Raw genomic sequence first — 8,451 nt, 5'->3', positions numbered from 1 at the left:
AGTACATACTTTATGAAAAGTTATGATAGATTATATTTTGATAAGAGGTATTAAATAAAATCTTAAAAAATATTGTTAAGATTGGTTCAAAAATTTGAATGTAAATCAAATTTTATGAACCTAAGGGGAGTGGGAATTATTTTACTCGTCCCCACAGACGGCGCCAATTGTTCTTGCTGAGTTTGGCCGGTGTATAGCTCGTCCGTCGATGAATGTCTTCAAGCTTCTCGTCGGGATGAGTTATACGTCGGCAAGGAGAGAACAAGGGGGTGGGTACCTGCAAAAGGCACTCCGACGCTCAAGTCAGTAAGTGTTTAAGAGGTATATAATAATTCTATGAATATAGAATGTAAGACATGAAATGAAAGTTATCATGTGTTATATTGTGTTTATAATAATTCTATGAATATAGAATGTAATATTGAGATTAGATATAGAAGGTTCTTTTTATAGGCATAAAATTGATGAATAGAATTGATGTTATGACCGTTTGGTCATTAAGATAGAAATGATGGTCATTAAGTCGGTAATGAAGGTGTCAGTTACAAACAAAAGAATGAATGATAGTTAACACCGAGTTATAACTCATAATGCATAATAAAGATTGAGTTATAAGGTGACGGATCAGAATCAATTAAAATTTTGTTTTCTATTACTATTAGTCCTATTTTATATCTATTTATGAGTCTTGTTCTTAATTCATGATTAATAAAATTTAAGGTTCATGTCTTAAAGCTATGAATGTCCTATGAATCCATCACCTCTCTTAAATGAAAAATGCTTTAATCACAAAAGAACAAGAAGTACAGGATTTCGAATTCATCTCTGAAACTAGTTGAATTAGTTTGATGTGGTGACAATAATTTTTGTTTTCTGAATGAATGCTTGAACAGTGCATATGTCTTTTGAATTTGTTGATTAAAGAATGTTAAACTTGTTGGCTCTTGAAAGAATGATGGAAAAGGAGAAATGTTATTGAGGATCTGAAAAATCATCAAATTGATTCTTGAAGCAAGAAAAAGCAGTAAAAAAAAAAATTTTAGTGATCCAAGGCAAAAAGAGTGTGCTTAAGAACCCTGGACACCTCTGATTGGGGACTCTAGCAAAGCTGAGTCACAATCTAAAAAGGTTCACCCAGTTATGTGTCTGTGGCATGTATGTATCCGGTGGTAATACTGGAAGATAGAGTACTTTGGGCCACAGCCAAGACTCATAAAGTAGCTATGTTCAAGAATCATCATACATAACTAGGAGAATCAATAACACTATCTGAATTCTGAGCTCTTATAGATGCCATCATTCTGAACTTCAAAGGATAAAGTGAGATGCCAAAACTGTTCAGAAGCAAAAAGATACTAGTCCCGCTCATCTAATTGGAGCTAAGTTTCTTTGATATTTTGGAGTCTATAGTATATTCTCTTCTTTTTATTCTATTTTGATTTTCAATTGCTTGGGGACAAGCAACAATTTAAGTTTGGTGTTGTGATGAGCGGATAATTTATACGCTTTTTGGCACTGTTTTTAGTATGTTTTTAGTATATTTTAGTTAGTTTTTAGCATGTTTTTATTAGTTTTTAGTTAAAATTCACTTTTCTGGGCTTTACTATGAGTTTGTGTGTTTTTCTATGATTTCAGGTATTTTCTGGCTGAAATTGAGGGACTTGAGCAAAAATCTTATTCAGAGGCTGAAAAGGATTACAGATGCTGTTGGATTTTGACCTCCCTGCACTCGAAGTGAATTTTCTTGAGCTACAGAAGCCCAATTGGCACGCTCTCAATTGCGTTGGAAAGTAGACATCCTGGGTTTTCCAGCAATGTATAATAGTCTATACTTTTCCCGAGATTTGATGGCCCAAACCGGTGTTGCAAATCAGCTTCAGAATTTCCTGCGTTTAACGCCGGAACTGGCACAAAAATTGGAGTTAAACGCCCAAACTGGCACAAAAGCTGGCGTTTAACTCCAGAAAAAGTCTCTACACATGAAAGCTTCAGTGCTCAGCCCAAGCACACACCAAGTGGACCCCGGAAGTGAATTTTTACGTCATTTACTCATTTCTGTATATCCTAGGTTACTAGTTCACTATTAATAGGACCTTTTGACATTGTATCTCTACCTCGTGACACATTACACGTTTCTTATTATATCTTCTATGGCATGAGTCTCTAAACCCCATGGTTGGGGGTGAGGAGCTCTGCTGTGTCTTGATGGATTAATGCAATCACTACTGTTTTTCATTCAATCACGCTTGCTTCTATTCTAAGATATCACTTGTTCCTAAACTTGATGAATGTGATGATCCGTGACACTCATCATCATTCTCACCTATGAACGTGTGCCTGACAACCACCTCCGTTCTACCTTAGATTGAGTAGATATCTCTTGGATTCTTTAATCAGAATCTTCGTGGTATAAGCTAGAATTGATGGTGGCATTCAAGAGAATCCGGAAGGTCTAAACCTTGTCTGTGGTATTCTGAGTAGGATTCAAGGATTGAATGACTGTGACGAGCTTCAAACTCCTGAAGGCTGGGCGTTAGTGACAGACGCAAAAGAATCACTGGATTCTATTCCAACTTGATTGAGAACCGACAAATGATTAGTCGTGCTATGACAGAGCGCGTTGAACATTTTCACTGAGAGGATGGGAGGTAGCCATTGACAACGGTGAAACCCTACATACAGCTTGCCATGGAAGGACCCTTGCGTGTATGAAGAAGAAGACAATAGGAAAGCAGAGATTCAGAAGATAGAGCATCTCCAAAACCTCAACCTGTTCTCCATTACTGCAAAACAAGTATTTATTTCATGTTCTTTTACTTTTCACAATTAAACCTGAGAATTATTGATATCCTGACTAAGAGTTACAAGATAACCATAGCTTGCTTCAAGCCGACAATCTCCGTGGGATCGACCCTTACTCACGTAAGGTATTACTTGGACGACCCAGTGCACTTGCTGGTTAGTTGTGCAGAATTGCAAAAGTGTGATTGCAATTTCGTGCACCAGCCGACAATCTCCATGGGATCAACCTTTACTCACGTAAGGTTTATTACTTGGACAACCCAGTGCACTTGCTGGTTAGTTGTGCGAAGTTGTGAAAAAGAGTTGAGATTACAATTGTGCGTACAAGTTGTTGGCGCCATTGTGTATCACAATTTCGTGCACCAAGTTTTTGGCGCCGTTGCCGGGGATTGTTCGAGTTTGGACAACTGACGGTTCATCTTGTTGCTCAGATTAGGTAATTTTCTTTTCAAAAAGTTTTCAAAAATCTTTCAAATATTTTTCTTCTTTTTCGTTTTTCCAAAAAATAATTTTCGAAAAATAAAAAAAATATAAAATCATAAAATCAAAAAATATTTTGTGTTTCTTGTTTGAGTCTAGAGTCAATTTTTAAGTTTAGTGTCAATTACATATTTTTAAAATTTGTGCATTTTTCGAAAAATTTAATGCATTGCATTCTTCATGATCTTCAAGTTTTTCTTGATAAGTCTCCTTGTTTGATCTTTAATTTTTCTTGTTTTGTGTCTTTTGTTATTTTTCATATGCATTTTTGTATTCATAGTGTCTAAACATGAAAAATCTCTAAGTTTGATGTCTTGCATGTTTTTCTTTTCTTGAAAATTTTTCAAAAATAAGTTCTTCATGTTCATCATGTTCTTCAAAGTGTTCTTGGTGTTCATCTTGACATTCATAGTGTTCTTGCATGCATCATTTGTTTTAATCCAAAATTTTTATGTTTTGAGTCATTTAGTTGTTTTATCTTTCATCATTAAAAATTCAAAAAAATCAAAAAAATATCTTTTCCTTATTTCACTCATAAATTTTCGAAATCTTTGGGTTGACTTAGTCAAATTTTTTTTTAAATAAGTTGTTTCTTGTTAGTCAAGTCAAGATTTCAATTTTAAAAATATTATCTTTTCAAAATCTTTTTCAAAAATCAAATCTTTTTCATTTTTTTATTATTTTCAAAAATTTTTAAAAATTAATTTTCAAAATCTTTTTCTTATCTTTATTTCATAATTTTTGAAAACTTTACTAACAATTAATGTGATTGATTCAAAAATTTGAAGTTTGTTACTTTCTTGTTAAGAAAGGTTCAATCTTTAAATTCTAGAATCATATCTTTTAGTTTCTTGTTAGTCAAGTAATTAATTTTAATTTTAAAAATCAAATCTTTTTCAACCATATCTTTTCAAATCATATCTTTTTCAAAAAAATTTGATTTCAAAATCTTTTCTAACTTCCTATCTTTTCAAAATTGATTTTCAAATCTTTTTCAACTAACTAATTGATTTTTTTGTTTGTTTTACTATTTCTTATCTTTTTCAAAACCACCTAACTACTTTTCTCTCTCTAATTTTCAAAAATTCCTCACCCTTTTTCAAAATTCTTTTTAATTAACTAATTATTTTAAATTTTAATTTTAATTTTATTTCTTCTAACTTAAAATTAAAATAAAAACAAAAATAATTTCCTTTTCTTAAAATTAATTTTCGAAAAATCCCCTCTCTCTCTCATCTCCTTCTATTTATTTATTTATCTACTAACACTTCTCTTCTATTCATAATTCGAACCCTCTTCTCTTCTCTCTCTATGTTCGAATTTTTCTCTTTTCCTTCTTCTATTCTTTTCTTCTTCTACTCACATAAAGGAATCTCTATATTGTAACATAGAGGATTCCTCTTCTTTTCTATTCTCTTCTTTTTCATATGATCAGGAGCAAGGACAAAGACATTCTTGTTGAAGCAGATCCTGAACCTGAAAGGACTCTGAAGAAGAAACTAAGAGAAGCTAAAGCACAACAATCCAGAGAAAACCTTATAGAGAATCTCGAAAAAGAAAGAGACATGACCGAACCCAATAACAATGGTGGAGGCGCAAGGAAGATGCTTGGTGACTTTACTGCACCAAATTCCAACTTACATGGAAGAAGCATCTCAATCCCTGCCATTGGAGCAAACAATTTTGAGCTAAAGCCTCAATTAGTTTCTCTGATGCAACAGAATTGCAAGTTTTATGGACTTCCATCAGAAGACCCTTTTTCAGTTCTTAACTGAATTTTTGCAGATCTGTGATACTGTTAAATCCAATGGGATTGATCCCGAGGCTACAGGCTTATGCTTTTCCCTTTTGCTGTAACAGATAGAGCTAGAGTATGGTTGGACTCTCAACCTAAAGATAGCCTGAACTCTTGGGATAAGCTGGTCACGACTTTCTTAGCCAAGTTCTTTCCTCCTTAAAAGCTAAGTAAGCTTAGAGTGGATGTTTAAACCTTCAGACAGAAAGAAGGTGAATCCCTCTATGATGCTTGGGAGAGATACAAGCAACTGACAAAAAAGTATCCTTCTGACATGCTTTCAGAATGGACCATCCTGGATATATTCTATGATGGTCTGTCTGAATTATCTAAGATGTCATTGGACCATTCTGCACGTGGATCCATTCACCTAAAGAAAATGCCTGCAAAAGCTCAAGAACTCATTGACATGGTTGCAAATAACCAGTTCATGTACACTTCTGAAAGGAATCCTGTGAGTAATGGGACGCCTCAGAGGAAGGGAGTTCTTGAAATTGATGCTCTGAATGCCATATTGGCTCAGAACAAAATGTTGACTCAGCAAGTCAACATGATTTCTCAGAGTTTGAATGGTTTGCAAAATGCATCTAACAGTACTAAAGAGGCATCTTCTGAAGAAGAAGCCTATAATCCTGAGAACCCTGCAATGGCAGAGGTGAATTACATAGGTGAAGCCTATGGAAACACCTATAATCCCTCATGGAGAAATCATCCAAATTTCTCATGGAAGGATCCACAAAAGCCTTAACAAGGTTTTAATAATGGTGGAAGAAACAGGTTTATCAATGGCAAGCCTTTTCCATCATCCTCTCGGCAACAGACAGAGAATTCTGAGCAGAGCACCTCTAGCTTAGCAAACATAGTCTCTGATCTATCTAAGGCCACTCTAAGTTTCATGATTGAAACAAGGTCCTCCATTAGAAATTTGGAGGCACAAGTGGGCCAGCTGAGTAAAAGAGTCACTGAAACTCTCCTAGTACTCTCCCAAGCAATACAGAAGAGAATCCAAAAAGAGAGTGCAAGGCCATAACCTTACTTGGTGTGGCCGAACCTAGAGAAGAGGAGGAGGATGTGAATCCCAGTGAGGAAGACCTCCTAGGACGTCCTCTGAACAAAAAAGAGTTCCCAACTAAGGAACCTAAAGAATCTGAGGCTCACCTAGAGACCATAGAGATTCTATTGAACCTCCTTTTACCATTCATGAGCTCTGATGACTATTCATCTTCTGAAGAAGATGAAGATATTGTTGAAGGGCAATTTGCCCAATATTTAGGAGCAATTATGAAGCTGAATGCCAAGCTATTTGGTAATGAGACTTGGGAGGATAAGCCTCCATTGCTCATTAATGAACTGAATACTTGGGTTCAGCACACTCTACCTCAAAAGAAACAGGATCCTTGTAAATTCCTAATTCCCTGTACCATAGGCACCATGACCTTTGAGAAGGATCTGTGTGACCTGGGGTTAGGCATAAACTTAATGCCATTCTCTGTAATGGAGAAACTGGAAATCTTTGAGGTACAGGCTGCCACCTTCTCATTAGAGATGGCAGACAAATCTATAAAAAAGGCTTATGGGCAGGTAGAGGACGTGCTAGTAAAAGTCAAAGGCCTATACATCCCTGCTGATTTTATAATCCTAGACACTGGGAAGGATGAGGATGAATCCATCATCCTTGGAAGACCCTTCCTAGCCACAGCAAAAGCTGTGATTGATGTGGACAGAGGAGAGTTGGTCCTTCAACTGAATGAGGACTACCTTGTGTTTAAAACTCAATGATCTCCCTCTGTAACCATAAAGAGGAAGCAAGAAAAGGTTTTCTCACTACAGAGTCAACTAAAGCCCCCACAGTCAAACTCTAAGTTTGTTGTTGGGAGGCCACAACCAAACTCTAAGTTTGGTGTTGAACCCCCACATTCAAACTCTAAGTTTAGTGTTGGGAGGTCCCAATAATACTCTGAATATCTGTGAGGCTCCATGAGAGCCCACTATCAAGCTATTGACATTAAAGAAGCGCTTATTGGGAGGCAACCCAATTTTTATTTATCTATGTTATTTCGTGTTATTTCCTTTTTTTAGGTTGATGATCATGTGGAATCACAAAAACAAATGCAAAAATTAAAGAAAAATAAAAAACAGCATTAAAAATAGCATACCATCGAGGAGGAACTTACTCGCATTTAAACGCCAGTAAGGGTAGCAGAATGGGCGTTTAACGCCCAGTCTGGCACCATTCTGGGCGTTAAACGCCAGAAACAAGCACCAGACTAGCGTTAAACACCAGAAACAGGCTACAATCTGGCGTTAAACGCCAGAAATAGGTTACATCCTGGCGTTTAACACCAGGAAAGGAATAAAAGCTGGCGTTTAACGCCAGAAACAAGCAGCAGTCTGGCGTTAAACGCCAGGATTGCACAGCAGGGGCATTTTGCACGCCTAAAAGGAGCAGGGATGAAATCCTTGACCCCTCAGGATCTGTGGACCCCACAGGATCCCCATCTACTCCTCTCTTTCTTTTTTTGCTCGAGGACGAGCAAACTTTTTAAGTTTGGTGTGTTAAAAGCATTGCTTTTTGTTTTTCTATAACCATTTATGGCACCTAAGGCCGGAGAAACCTCTAGAAAGAGGAAAGGAAAGGCAAAAGCTTCCACCTCCGAGTCATGGGAGATGAAGAGATTCATCTCAAGGGTCCATATCTCAGTAATAGAGCATTTGACTGCACAACAAGAGAGCCCACTCATGGACCTCAACAAGAGCATGATGAATTCCCTCATCAAGAAATCCCTGAGATGCCTCAAGGGATACATTTTCCTCCACACAACTATTGGGAGCAACTAAGGATACGAGCAACAAAGGCAAGGAAGAAACATAGAGAAGCTCAAGCACTCCATAGGATTTTCAAGAGGAAGACGCCACCCTCGCTAAGGTGAACTCATTCCTTAATCTCCTTGTCTATTTATTTTTCTATTTTCGATTTTTGAGCTTCATGTTTGGCTATGTGTGTGTGTCTTCATTACATGATCATTAGTGTCTAGTGTCTATGTCTTAAAGCTATGAATAATTCCATGAATCCTTCACCTCTCTTAAATGAAAAATGTGCTTATTTACAAAATAACAAGAAGTACTTGGATTTCAAATTTTATCTTAAAATTAGTTTAATTATTTTGATGTGGTGGCAAAACTTTTTGTTTTTCTGAATGAATGCTTTAACAGTGCATATTTTTTATAATGAAGTTTATGAATGTTAAAATTTTTGGCTCTTGAAAGAATGATGAACAAAGAAAAATGTTATTGATAATCTGAAAAATCATGAAATTGATTCTTGAAGCAAGAAAAAGCAGTGGAAAAAAAGTAGCAAAAAAAAGAAAGAAAAA

General features: G+C 36.1%; 1 non-coding gene across 1 annotated transcript; it reads right to left on the bottom strand.

Moving 5' to 3' along the window:
- Positions 1-5,249: 5,249 nt before the first annotated feature.
- On the bottom strand, positions 5,250-5,357 carry LOC130942403 (small nucleolar RNA R71). Its single transcript, XR_009070973.1, has one exon. It is a non-coding gene; the product is annotated as a small nucleolar RNA R71 (small nucleolar RNA).
- Positions 5,358-8,451: the final 3,094 nt, after the last annotated feature.

The sequence above is a fragment of the Arachis stenosperma genome, chromosome 7 (assembly GCF_014773155.1).
Source record: "Arachis stenosperma cultivar V10309 chromosome 7, arast.V10309.gnm1.PFL2, whole genome shotgun sequence".
Lineage (NCBI taxonomy): Eukaryota > Viridiplantae > Streptophyta > Magnoliopsida > Fabales > Fabaceae > Arachis > Arachis stenosperma.
This window is presented reverse-complemented; position numbering and strand designations above follow the sequence as displayed.